This window comes from Diabrotica virgifera, chromosome 3 (genome assembly GCF_917563875.1).
Source record: "Diabrotica virgifera virgifera chromosome 3, PGI_DIABVI_V3a".
NCBI lineage: Eukaryota > Metazoa > Arthropoda > Insecta > Coleoptera > Chrysomelidae > Diabrotica > Diabrotica virgifera.
In genome coordinates this window covers 270,959,569-270,975,214 of record NC_065445.1, presented here as the reverse complement: position 1 = coordinate 270,975,214, position 15,646 = coordinate 270,959,569, and positions in this window count along the sequence as shown.

Genomic DNA, 15,646 nt, shown 5'->3' with positions numbered 1-15,646 from the left:
TTATAATATAATTTCAACGAAATAAATATACCTACTTAACAATTACTTTACAGCGGGTATCGAAAGTGCTAATTGCCATGATGGTTGCCGATTGTTTTAGAGGAGATGGCAAATGAAGAAGAAGGGTACAAACTGCCACTTTCTGGAAATACCTAAAGGAGGCTGCTAACCCATAAACGTGCGGGTGGAACGCAAAAAATAATCAATTTGTACATAAGACAGGACGGTTGCCTATTCTCCTTTGTTTTCAATCTGCATTTCTCCTTATATTCTCCTTAAATATCACTGTATGTGTATTTGCTTTTTACATACCGAATGATTCTTCACACTGAGGTAGAATAAAATACTGCACCAAATAAAATAAACTTTATTTTTTTGAAAACGTGAACGCATGCATAATGCATAATATTAATAAAATTGTGGAGGTTCTTACAAACAAAATCCTGAACTACAAAAAACGAGTATTGGTAACTAAAAAAATAGTAAAATAATGTTGAATTTGTTGAAAGCACTTGAAACCATGATTGAAACTTTTACTAATAATGAAATACAAGCGGTACATGATACCGCAAGCCCAAGAAAACTTTACTTCAAACGTCAACGCAAGTACTACACACCACGCAGACACATACAGATGGTGTTTTAGGAATCTTTCATGAAAAAGTTTTACAACAAAATATATTTTCGGGCCGGTATGGGTGGTATGGCATACCGCATGTCAATGCAAGTGGTTAGCGTAAAATTTTTTGTTTTATTTATATTTCATGAGATGTAGTTAAGTACTACACACCACGCAGACACATACAGATGGTGTTTAAGGAATCTTTCATGAAAAAGTTTTACAACAAAATATATTTTCGGGCCGGTATGGGTGGTATGGCATACCGCATGTCAGTGCAAGTGGTTAGCGTAAAATTTTTTGTTTTATTTATATTTCATGAGCTGTAGTTACTCATGTTCTTTTAAAGCCTATTACCTTTTCCACTCTGGAAATGACGCACTGTTTGAACTACGTCACACCCATCTTGGTTTAATGGTTTTCAGAAAAATCTGCCCCACCACTAACAGGGTTTGCTTACGCTTAATTGGGTATGATCAGTATGGGTTACTTTTGTGGTTCCAAGTTCACAGTATCCTTAAACGTACCCCTTACGATACGAAGGATTTGGTTTTTGAATAGAATAAGCAAGAAGCCTATAAAAAGATACATGAGACTACAGTTCATGGGGTCCAATCTCTAATGAACCACCGATAGTAACGGCTCCAAAGTAGTTGTCCCTAGTAGACGCTATTATAAAAATGTGCTTCAACTTTCGCCATCTACAGGTATTTTATGGATTTAAAATCAAAGATTTCTGTTATAATAAAATATATTAATTAAACAAACATAATAATTTGAACTGTCAAACCAAGTTATGCAACCAGTAATACTTTACCTCACATCTTCACCAAAGTCATCAATAATTTTTTATGTTTTAAAAAATGATACATATTTAATACATATATCAAAAAATAAATACATAAAATGAATTGTTGGCCTATCATGAATTATGATTAACTGCATTTTTTGTTGCCATTGTTTATTCTCTTACAAACTGACCTATTTTTCACTGTATTGTTCACAATGATTTTGTGGTTCAAATTTCTAATCCTGGATCTTCTTCATCATCCCCTATTTTAAGATACTCTGTCTTTGACATATTTGTAACGAGACCCCATTTCTAATATTCTTTCTTTAGTTTTCTAAACATGTAGTCCATGTCTTCCTCATCTTTCGCTATGACTACTTGTATCATCTGCGAACAATAAAGTTGTTAGAAATTTACCACCGCCTATGTCTATTCCCATTCTGGATACTTGTTTCCTCCACTGCTCTAGCGATGATTGAATATATATTTTAAATAAGGTCGGAGACAGATAACATCCTTGTTTAAGCCCCTTTGTTATTGGAAATGATTTTGATATAAAGTTTTCTTCTTTAACGACACTTCTTGCATTTTTGTATATATTTGCGATAGCATTCACATACTCTCTACCGAGACCTACTTTCGTCAATGCTTGAAACAGTTTTTTCAAAAGATACCGTATCGTTTGCCTTCTCTAAATCTACAAACAATAGGTGGGTAGATAGATTCCTTTCCTTCCGTTTTTCTATTACCTGTTGCAGGACGAATATATTATCAGTGCACGATCTTCCTGCACGAAATGCATTTTGTTCTTCCATGTCTTCATATTCTGATTCTATTCTTTCTTTTATTATTCGACCGTACAACCTCCCCAATGAGCTTAGGAGCGTCATTTGAAATTTTGATTGGGGGGGGGCAAGCATTATATATTATATAATATATATATGATGTAATGATGAAAATTGATGTATTTTTGTAAATTTCAGTCATTTTCAGACAAATGCCCCCCTGACCCTATCAAATGACGTCCCTGAATGAGCTGGTAACAGTTATTCCCCTATAATTAGAGCTTATGCGTTTATCCCCTTTCTTGTATATTGAGCTGATGTGTTTAACATTCCAATCATCAGGGATATTTTGTCCTTTTAGGCATTTATTAAATAGTTGAACCAACATCTCATGTAATATGTTTGGTCCATACTTTACCAACTCAAATGGGATGTCTCCAGGTCGTGCTGCTTTACCGTTTTGCGATCTCTTGAGGGCCTCGCTTAACTCTCCGGTTGATGTAATTTTAAAGGAGATAATCTAATGAAGTAAAACATCACATCTGTTGGTAAATCATTTATTGACATCACAGATTCCAATTGACAGAAAATACTAATCTTTACAACCTTTTATTATGTAGGTGCCAAATATACATATTATTTGAAAGTAATCTACATAATAATCGTTATGCGTAAGAGCTAATATATTCAGAACAAACGAAGGACTATTAAATCAGCATTATTTAATGAAGAAAAAAATATTCCTCAAAAAATATATCGCTTAACTGTTAAATAGTTCCCGAAATATGACATTTTATTAGAAATCTCACTATCGGACATGGCGTTAATTAAACGACATTATTAGTACATTTAAATATTCCAGAAAACTATTTTGAACTTTTTGAAAAGACGGATTCTTTTGCGTTTGCTAATATTTTAATGATATAGACATTTGAACAAGGATTTTTTATGGAAAGGTCGAAGAAAAAGCCAAATATAACACGTGATAGACGTGCTTTAGACCACCAGTTGCTTTGGTGCGTTTTATAGAGTGACAAACCAAATCGTGATCATTTTTACAGAGAAACAAATGGGGACGCCAAATACTAAAATCATAGAAAACAAATACTTATAACACATAAAATAGACAACATAAAATGGAAAAATATCAAAATTGAACCAGCTTATACCACATCAGGCACACTGATGACAATGTCTTAATAGCAAGCAACGCATATTATTGAACTCATCATCATTGGCTCTACAACCCATGGTGGGTCTTGGCCTATTCCAGAATGAGCTTCCATTCCTTCCTATCCTTCGCCTTGGTTTTTCAATTTCGTGCTCTCAACACTCGCAAGTCGTCTTCCAACTGGTCCTTAAATCATGCTCTGGGCCTGCCTCTTCTGCTCACTCCATCCTGTCTCTGAATATAAATGTGTTTCGACGGCTCCACCTCATTCATTCTCTCTAAGTGGCCTAGCCACCGCAGCCTGTTTACTTTGATAGCATAAGAACTACAAAATATAATAAATGCGATAATTCGTCATAGCGAAATGTTCGAATTAAATGTATAATTTACATTTACATTTTGAAAACATTTAATGTTTTCAAAACTAAAATTCTAATATTTTAAAAACTACCAATAAACGTAAATTTCTATGCCAGGTGACAAATAGTGGAACCGGTAACTTCCATAAAATATTTGAGAGCGAATATCAACAGCCGGTGTAACAAAACAAAATCCTATCAAGAATCAAACGAACAAGGAAAACACTCATGAACATGAAAACATTTTTTACAAGATCAGACCTTACTCTGGAGCTCAGAATCTGAATTATCATTACGGTTTCTCTGTCTTGTTGTATGGCTATGAACGTTGGACAAATGACTCTGAAATAGAAAAAAGAATAGATGCCTCTGAGATGATGATAAGAATATGTGATACAGAGGGATGCCGAGAATTCCATGGGTACAAAATGTAGAAAAATTAATTAAAGACAAGAAAAAAGTCTATCAAACATGGCTAACCACGATAGACTCAGAAGACCGTAAAAGGGCCTAGCCGAGTAAGATGATGAAAAGTGCCCCCAACTCGATTCGAATTCCATATAGGTCGCCGTTTAGCATATATAGTGAAACTCACTTTCTGAAATTTTTAGCCCCCTAGGTGGTCATGTGACCCACCTAAAGCCTAATTAGGGTTTTTATTTTTTATCTCAGCCGCATCGAGAACTAAAGAAAAACTTTAAATAAAAAAATTGTAAACTTTAAAAAGATCTGTCCGAAATTTTTTTTTTAATTTTTGGCGGGAAATTTAAATTTTAGAACGATTTTAAAATTTTAAATAAGTATAAAAAAATAACTAAGACATTCGCTTTTACGAAAAAAATATATAACGTGTATTTTTGCATAATGTTTCATCCTGAATTTTTTCAAATTTTTAAAATTGGTGAAACGCACCTTTATAAATAAAAAACCGCATTTTTTCGGTTTTTTTCGTTTTTTGATACAATTTTATATATGTTTTTCAAAAAAGGTAACACCGTCACTAGAATACGTAAAACACTGAAAAATAATTGGGGTTTGCTTCATAAAAATTTTTTGTAACGTCATCCATTTTCAAGATACAGGGCGTTGAAGAAAACAAAATTTTACACATTTTTTACGATTTTGCCGAAACTACTAGCAACATTGTAATAAAACTTGGCGGGTTTTAAGAGGTAGTTATTGTGCATGTTTTGACATACCATTAAGGATTTGATATTCATCATTGGCGCGCATAGGGGTAATGGTCTGAACTTTTCAAAGAAAAAACGATAGTACGCCACTAGTAGTTAATTTCAAATTAACAATCATTTTTGAATTCCCCGTTCAATTTGCGATAAAAAAACTATCTTTTCATTTTTTCATACGACGCGCCGTTTTGCTGCAAAAAATAAAATATCTTAACGCTTCCAAAGTATTCGAATTAGTTTTTATAATGGATGTACGAGTTTATGTACATAGATGTAGAAACTACTAGAAGTTCGAATACTTTGTAAGGGTAAGATGTTTTAAAAATGGCTAGTATGAAAAAATACGAAGATAGACTTTTTGTCACAAATTGAACGAGGAATTCAAAAACGATTGTTAATTTGAAATATGTCAGTGGTGTACTACTTTTTTTCTTTAAAAAGTTCAGACCATTACCCCTATGCGCCCGAATGATAAATATAAAATTCTTAATTGTATGTCAAAAAATGCACAACTACCTCTTAAAACTCGCCAAATTTTATTATAATGTTGCCAGTAGTTTCGGCAAAATCGGAAAAAATGTGTAAATTTTTGTTTCCTTCAACGTCCTGTATCTTGAAAATGGATGGCATTACAAAAAATTTTTATTAAGCAAACCCCAATTATTTTTTAGTTTCTTACCTATTCTAGTGACGGTGTTACCTTTTTTGAAAAAAATATGTATAAAATTGTATCAAAAACAAAGAAAAAAAAACCGAAAAAATGGGCTTTTTTATTTTTAAAGGTGTTTTTCACCAATTTTCAAAATTTGAAAACATTCAGGGTGAAACATTATGCAAAAATACATGTTACATATTTTTTTCGTGAAAATGAATGTCTTAGTTATTTTTTTATACTCATTTAAAATTTTAAAATCGTTCTAAAATTTAAATTTCCAGCCAAAAATAATCAAAAAAAAATTTTCGGACAGAACTTTTTAAAGCTTACAACTTTTTTATTTAAAGTTTTTCGCTAGTTCTCGATGCGGCTGCGATAAAAAATAAAAACATAAAAACCCTAATTAGGCTCTAGGTGGGTCACATGACCACTTGGGGGGGCTAAAAATTTCAGCAAGTGAGTTTCACTATATATGCTAAACGGCGACCTATATGGAATTCGAATCGAGTTGGGGGCACTTTGCATCATATTACCCGGCTAGGCCCTTTGTAGGACACAACAGCAGACAAAGAGACGGGAGATGGATTGAAGCGATAACCCACTGGAGATCAGGTACCATAAAAGAGGAAGAGCAGACCACAGATGAGATGGTCGGATGACCTAAAAAGATACGCAGGGACCAAATGGACAGGATTAGCACTGAACCGAGAAGAGTGGAAAATAAGGGGGAGGCCTACGTTCAACTTTGGACAAATGAAGGGCAATAGATAGATAGATAGATGGATAGATAGATAGATAGAAGAACTACATAATATAATAAATGCGACAGTTCGTCATAGCGAAATGTTCGGTTTAAATCTAAATGTTTCCAAAACTAAAATTCTAGTATTTTCAAAACTATCGATAAACGTAACTTTTATGCTAAGTGACAAATAGTGGAACAAGTAAGTTCCACAAAATATTTGGGAGCAAATATCAACAGTCAGTGTAATAAAAAATATTCCTATCAAGAATCGAACAAGCGAGGAAAACACTCATGAACATGGTAACATTTTTTACAAGATCAGATTTTAGTCCAGAGTTCAAAATCCGAATGATAAGATGTTACGGTTTCTCTGTCTTGCTGTATGGCTATGAACGTTGGACAAATGACTCTGAAACAGAAAAAAGAATAGAGGCATTTGAGATGATGAGAACAATAGATGGTACATACAGATACCAAGAATTCCATAGGTACAAAAAGTTACCAACAGTGAGGTACTTCGGCGGAAGAGTAAAAAAAATTAATAATTATGATCAAAGAGAGGAAAATACAATACTTGAGTCATGAGTTGAGAGATGAAAGATATGACTTAATTACTCCGAATCACATTGGAGGATAAGTACAGCAAAAGACGCCAGAAGACGTGGTTGAAACACCTGAGATGAGATGGTTTGACCGCTTATCCACAGAAATCTTTCGTGTAGCAGTTTCCAAAGCTAGAATTGCCATTTGTACCGCCAACCTTCGAAAGACGGCTCAATACGAAAAAGAACAACTGTTAGCGTGGAAAAGAAGACTGTTATCGTAATTTAAAGTCTAAGTAGGAAAGTATAAGATCTGACTTACTACAATCAACTTAAAGATCTTTTTGTACAAATTCCAACAGGACTGTAGCGCAAGAATCCACCTCAGTTACTTATACTAAAAGAGAAACACGTTTTAACGCTAAATTGCATATGTCTACTAATTCTTTTAGCTTCTAAGTATATGATCGTAAATCTAAGAATCTATATAGCTCATATTGGTGTCCTCCATTTGTTCGAATTCGAAATCGAAAGATTAGTTCTCAAAAAACTTAAATATTTTATTAACGATTTGTGCTAAGTGATACCGGTAAAGATTCTTAAGACAATCTTACCTATTAAAGGAATGTTACAAGTTTTGCGTATTTACAATATTTATAAAAATATACAATATTATGCTGTCTTACACCATGCGATTTCACTACATACTACTCGTTAAGCATGTATGTATGTATTTGTGAAGGGATAAAGGTTGTCAATACATTGTAGGTTTGTTCAAGAACCGCATGAATTTTGATCTTCTTCTTCTTCTTCATGTGCCTTGTCCGTTACGGACGTTGGCTATCATCATAGCAATTTTAATTTTGTTTGCGGCGTTTCTGAATGTTTGGCGTTTGGTCTAGAAGTGTCAAAATTCGTATTCTAGGGTCCAGTGCATGTACTTGTACTGACTTATAGTATCAACGTATTAAAATCATCATTGACATGAACTAGCTACACTAACAAAACCAGTTTTATATATTTATATGTCCCAGTTCACAGGGTTCAAAAGACGCAGTCAGAGTTGATGGAGATCAAACCGCCTGTTTGAATTCAACATGGGAGTGAGACGCTCTATCAAACATGCTATTCAACATAGTTAATGAGTCAGTCATCAGAAAAACCAATGTAACCGGCCATATAAACACAAACACAGTACAAATTACTGCATATGCAGACGATGTAGCTATGCTTAGAAACAAGCCACGACTAATGGAAGCGTTCAAAGAAATTGATCCAGAAGCACGAAAAAGGGGGGTTAAAATAAAACAAAAACGAAATACATGACCGTCAAAAGAAAACCTGACAATGAAAATTATATCACAATAGGTAACTATACTATTGAACGTGTGGATGCCTTCACATACCTAGACACAGAAATCATTCAGAAGAATTCCGTAAATTATGCACGTATTTTCAGTGGGAATTATACATACTATGCTAATAAAAGATTGATGACATCTAAGTTATTAGACAAACGTACCAAAATGACTATCTACAGAACATTGATTAGACCCGTAGTATCCTATGGTTGTGAAACCTAGGTAATATCGACAAGGGATGAAGCCCAACTCAGGACATTCGAGAGAAAAACATATGACCTGGTGCAAGAGGAAGACGACACATGGAGAATCAGGAGAAACAACGAGGTTAATAAATTGAATGAAGGTTACGATAGTGTGTGATTTGTGAAAAGTCAAATACTGTCATGGCTGGGACATATGCAGAGTCAAGACGACGAAAAAACAACAAAGAAAATATTACAATGGAAGCCGATAGGAAGGCGACAAAAAGGAAGGCCTAGAACGAGATGGTTGAATGACGTGGAAGATGACCTGAAAACCATGAACATAAGACAATGGAAAAGAAGGGCACAATAGAGATGTGAATTTAAGGACATAGCCAGACAGACAAAGACCCATCCGGGGTTATGATGCCAAAAGAAGAATATGTCCAATTGCCTTTTGTTAGGTATCGATATTGACGGAACTTAAATAGAGGAGTCTACTATAAATATGACATTGAAATATGGTCTAACAATGAACGTCGAGAAACAAAATTTATAAGAATATCGAAAACTTACAGAAATAATGAGAATCTTCTAATAAATTTATGAATTTAACTTTCCTGTGGCAGAAATATCTGTTACATAATGTCACTATTTTCACAGACAAGCAGGAATACTTACAAATTTCTTTATTTCAAAAACCTCTTCAAATATACTTAAAACTATTTTAATAATATGTGGTGAAGTAAGATTTTGGTAAGTATTTAATTGTTCCCGTTCACATGTTTGCCTTACTATCTTTAAAGCTACCATAAATAGCAAATAGGCCTTTAAATTGAAGTTACGTTAGTCATCTTTAGGAAGTCTTAAAATTTTAAAGTGAAAGAGGCTAAGAAAATGAACAAAGTAAGTTCTTAGCATATTTTAATAAAAATACGTAATATATTATGTCGATTGAGTAGCTCATATGGTTCGCTAAGTTAGTTTTATGGTGAGTGGTATCCTGCTCATCAAAAGATCAATGCTCGGGCTCGGGGTGAGACTTATGGACAAAAAACAAACAAATCGATTAAAAGCAGAACCAAAGTAAAAGTCGCAGGAGAACATGCTGCCGAATTAAAATGGAGCTTCGCAGGACCCAATGCCCAACTGAAGGATAAAAGATGGAATCACGAGATATAACAATGGAGACCATGGTTAGGAAGGAGAAGCAGGGGAAGGCCACAACTGAGATGGGCTGATGACATTAAGAAGATTGGAGGGCACAACTGGAAACAAGTGGCACAAAATAGAAAACACTGGATTAAATAGGGGGAGGCCTATATCCAAAGTTGGATTACTTAAGGGAGAAAAAGAAGGTATACTGCTGAGCTGACTGTTATTCGGATCCTTTCTCGAACATTTACAGCCTTCGAGGTGAATGACCTGGACCTCGATTTTTGACCCTTTGCTTCGTTATCGAACGTATTCGCTTCGCATCTGTTTAGTATACGTAGCGAGTACGTTCGATAACGAAGCGAAGGGTCAAAAATCGAGGCCCAGCTCTTCTAACGATTGCGACCAGAATATATACGGATCTTTTATGATCATTCAATTGTTAACACTTTCAATTGTAAATAAAAAACAAACATGCTATACAAGTATTCACAAAAAAGATTATATACCTAGAAGTCGCCTCAGGATATAGAGAATAAAATCGTAAGAAACCAGTTAGACTACACATTATGATAGAAAGAAGATACAGACATTCTATCAAATACACAAAGACGTATCCAGCTGCTAACGTAGCTTCTGGTCATAACCCAGTTGTCGCTGAATTCAGGTTAAGTCTAACACAATCTAAAAAGAGCTAAAATATACACAACATCGATCTCTCAACACTACGAAACAGGAAAACAAAATTTAACGTTGAAAAAAGGATAGATCAAGAAATACTGACAGCTACAACTGCTAACAGAAAACGTCAGGATGCACACATTAAATGGAAGAACTTAAAATACATTATATTAAATACTTACGTTAATGGAAAACGTAAGGATCGTTAGAATTGTAGAAAAAGCAAGATATACCAAGATACACAGAGAAATACAAAATGCTTTATAGATTATGAAAAGTCGTTTGACAGAGAGAGGCATAATCATCTTAAGACAATTTTGAAACAAAAGCAAATAGAAATTTCAATAATAAAAAACTTATATTATAACCAGATAGCGCACATAAAAATAGATAACACACAATCGAAGAACACCAACATCAAGATTAAAAGAGGGGTACGGCAGGGTTGCATTTTCTCTCCATTACTATTTAACTTGTAGTTCCTCGTTCAACCAGCTTCTTAGATCAGCAGTAAATAGAGTGCAGGTAATCATTATGATCGTCAACTTTAGAAACAGACGGCACCTTAAGAAGAATTGTAAACCCCAGATTCGTTAATTTGTAAACGAAAGATAGAATATGTTTTTATTTGTGCAAGGCAAAGTTATAACGTTCTATAGCAGAACTACAGCATGAAAATATCAACAGCTAAGACCAAATTCCTGGTAGTGTTAAGAGAACCCATAAAATGCAAAATAGTAATTAACAACGAACTAATTGAATAAGTCTCGAGATTCGAATATCTGGGAGTCGAAATATGTTGTTATTTACATGTTAAAGAGAGCGTCCGAAAACAAGCAAATAAAGCCAATTACGTGTCAGGATTTTTAAGGGATGTCATCTGGAGAAATAAAGATATGAGGCTGGAAGGGAAAGTACGCATATACAAATCATGTGTAAGACCGATCATGACGTACACGATAGAAACAAAAAGTGACACAGCAGAAAGCAAGAGGATACTGAGAACATCAGAAATGAGAACATTGAGGTCAATAACTGAGAAAACACTGAGAGACAGAATACCGAACGACACAATAACAATAAGAGATCTCTGTAACATACAAGATATAGAACGGTGGGGAAGACGAGAGTGGAATCAGCATGTGACGAGAATGGATAGCGAGAGAATAGCTCGTATAGCCAGAGATTCAAAGCTCACAGGCAAGAAACCAATAGGAAGGCCCTTTAAAAGGTGGCGAGCTAGCTGGCAGTCAACATCACAGCTACGAACACAAGCTCAAAATCGGTTAAGAACAGGTCAAGAGGCCCAATATAAGAAGAAGAAAAAGAAAATTAAAACGTGATATTACCTATAGAACAATTGCGGTAAAAGGTACCAATGCCAATCATTTATACAATCTAATTTTGTTTGTTCATTAATTTCTTAATATTTATTTGTAGTTGTAAATCACTACGTCTCTGCAGATAATTCTAGTGAAACAAGTAAATTTGTGTTTAAAATGTAAATTACTTAGCAGTTTATGAAGAAAATATGGTCCACATTTTCGTAACCTCTTTGTTTAACTTTACCTAAAACTGGAGGGAGTTTAAGAAGGAGTACATCTATTAAAAGGCTAAATTCCGTTATTAATATCAAACTTTACATTACTTTTAAACATCTGTCAATATCTACATGCAGCATGTATGTACACTTGGCTTATTTTATCTCTAACATCTGAATTGCACTTATTTTTATTAATTAAAATAAGTAAGTAACGTTTTTGTGCGTCTGATATGGTAGTTTTTTACATTTCTACCTTCTATAGCACCCCGGATAGTTAGTTGTATTTTGTCAAATTTTCCCTTTTTATTCATACCAAATTTAAAGAACTACGATTATTATTTCTATTGCCACTTAAAGTGCCATGCGTTTGACAGTTGACGTTTCCTGAAAACCGTCAGTTATTGGCACTTGCGCACTAAAAGATAAAACCTGGAAACGGAGAGCTTTTGGTCAATTACTAATCCTTCAACATCCTTAGCCAGATTTACGTGTGTGAGAAATTAAACAACCAGACAAACTCAAAAAGACGAAGTAGAACTTCTTTACTAAGGACAAAGAGATGAGTAAACTGCAAGCTGACCCATGCAATTACGAAGAATATTTCAACATCGTGAAGAAAGCGAATTTTTACGTGAAAATGTCACCTTCGGCCATACTATTTAAGATTTTGATTGACTTTTTACTAATTTTCAATGAGACATAATGATCAAACAACAGAAATAAGGGCAAGGATAGAAATAGCAACAAAGACGTTAGATTAGAAATGAGAGTAAGAGTCTTGAGATGCTACGTGTTTTTGATACTGCAATATGGACTTGAAAGCTGGACAGTGAAGCAAGAACACATAAATAATTTACAGTCATTTGAAATGTGGTGTTACAGAAGGATGCTTAGAATAGCATGGACACAGAAGGAAAAAAACGAACATGGAAGTATTCCGAGAAATGGGCAAATAATGCGAAATAATAAACACAATAAAAATAAGAAAGTTACAATATCTGAGACACGTAATGAGGAGACAGTGATATTAAATTCTAAGACTGATAATACAGGGAAAGATAGAATAAAGATAAAGGAAAGAGGAGTATAGGAACAAGGAGCGTTCCATGGTTGAAGGATTTAAGGGACTGGTTTAAATGCAGTTCTATAGAACTCTTTAGAGCGGCGGTAGATAGAGTAAAGATAGTGATGATGGTCTCCGACATCCACTTAGGAGACGGCGCTTAGAGAAGAAGAATGAGACATAATTACATGAGCCTACCTTTAACAGGTTAGGATACGCTGACGATATGGTAATAGCCGCAAGGAAAAAAAAGCTTATATGACTTTGATAGAATAAGCGAAACTTATGAGGACTAAAAATAAATAAAGAAAATACGAAGTATATTTTAATCCCAAGGAAAAATTGCAACATAGATAATAATATAAAGATTGAACAATGCATACTCCAAAAAGTAGAGACATTTAAGTGTCTAGATGTAACAATAAACAGCTCAAACGATAAAAGCACAGATATAACTGAAAGAGTAAAAGTGGGTAATAGGAAATACCAAAAACTACTAAAAGACTGACATATCAGAAACAACACCAACATGATAATATGTATACAAAACAGCAATCAGACCTGTCATAATCTATACAACAGAGACAATCTGCATGATTAATAGAGACTAAGAGAAAGTAAGAATAATAGAAAGGAAGATCCCTAGAAGAATTCTTAGGCAAAAAATCCAAGATGGAGAGATTAGACGAGTATTTAATAATGAGAGAAATAACCAGCTAAATGGAGAAGATACATATACTCAAACATATAAAGTGTCAAAGGTTGGAATGACTCGGGCATTTTGAACAACTTAAAGAAGGCATTTGACAGAGTAGGACTTAAAGATGTAATACATCTCTTGTATAACAAACAGATCCAGCTAGATATTGTAAAAACAATTGGAAACATCTATCAAAACAATGAGATGGAAGTCAGAATAGGTGGGTAAAGAGCAGCTATTAAAAAAGAGGGTACAGAAAGGGGAACAATGAAATTAAGATTCTCTGTTACGCAAACGATCCAATATTAACAGCCCAAAATGAAGAGAGCCTTCAAAGACTACTTCACAGATTTAATACAAGAGAAAAAGACCGTACCATGACGTTCTCAAGAAAAATGTCTCCATTCTCACATTTAACTGGAAATCTGATATTTTAAGAAAAATTTCGAACTGTAACATGACAGTTTACAATAAACATGTCATTTGACGTGAAAATGAAACTTCGAACATCAAGTTTAACGGAAATATGATGTAAAACGTGATATTTTACGTCAAAATTGACGTGGAACACTTCACATTTTACATGGAATGTGACAATTGAGGCCAAGATGAGACGTGGATTATGATATTTAAAGTGGTATCTGCCATTTGACTTTTTGCAACCTTTACATTAAAAATATATTTAATAGTTCTTAACAGAACAACTAATTCAAGTTGATCAGACTGCGCAAAATACCTCAATATGGGAACTTTTTGTTTCTTTGGATAATAAAGGTGGTATTATTGTTATTATTTCAAACACAGCGTTAAGGTTCTTAGTTAAAAAAGTATATTATATACAGTAATCAGTAATTGTTGTGCACTATATACATTATTGGGAATCTTATATACAAAAATCACTTCGAATGAAATTCACTAGAAAGGCAATTTCTTAATATTTAAAACATCTAAAATTATGCTAAAAATCTTGACGACAGCTCGACATATCTAATACACTTATTATTAGTAGCATAAGAATTATTATTTATAGACCGAGCCAGGATTTGTTATTTTTTTTTAATTTAGTTGGTACCAATACAGAATAATAAAAATAAGTTTTATTTCATTCAGCTTTTTACACTAACTGTTTCCGTTTTGAAATTACTTTAAAGGTAGGTTTAATGTGTAATTTCAATCCAGTTCTATTTGTGATATAAATTTTAAAGTCAAACTACGTTATAAATTCTTAACAATGACATAATGCCACAAACAAAGGATGTATTACAATCAAATTTGTATTTTTTAGAACAAACTGCCAGAATGGTATGAAACTAAGCTAGTATTTGATAGATGGCGCTATGTGAGAACAAACTGCTTTCAGTTTTGACATCTGTTATACACTACATGAAATCTCTCCATATTTCAAGAAAAATCTTTAATCATCGAGAGTAATAGAGCGATCATCGCAATATCAGCCGATAAGTCATATACTGAAAATGTTCTTAAGAATACTGCACTCGATAATTTCCAACAAAATAGAAGTACAAATAAGCTAAACAGTTTGGTTTCAGAAACAATCTTAGAACCAGAGAAGTATTATTCTTTTTGCCGGTGGTGGTTCAAAGATTTAGGGATATAAACAACTGGTATATATGTGTTTTATAGGCTGAGAAAAGGCCTTTGACCGGGTAACCTACAACAGACTGATATATTATGTGTCTTGCAACAGGCGGGAAATGATGACCAAAACCTCCGTATTTTCAAAAATTTGTATTGACATCAATCAGAACACGACGGAAGCAGTAGAAATTCGAAGTGAACTGAGGCAAGAGTGTATTTTATTGCCTCTACTTTTTAATATACACTCAGAATTTATTTTCAAAGAAGCCTTAGATGAAGATGCAGGCATTCAGATCAACGGAATTAATGTCAACAATCTAAGATACGCAGACGATACGGTACTGATTGCTTCCAATGAAAAACATGTGTTGAATACGAGCTAAAACTTAATACTTCTCAGACAAAATTTACGGTTGTCACCAAAACGGAGTTAGAACTAACGAGTATCAGAGCGTGTGGAGTAAAGTTAGAAATAGTTTAAAATATCACCTATTTGGGCGCCAACG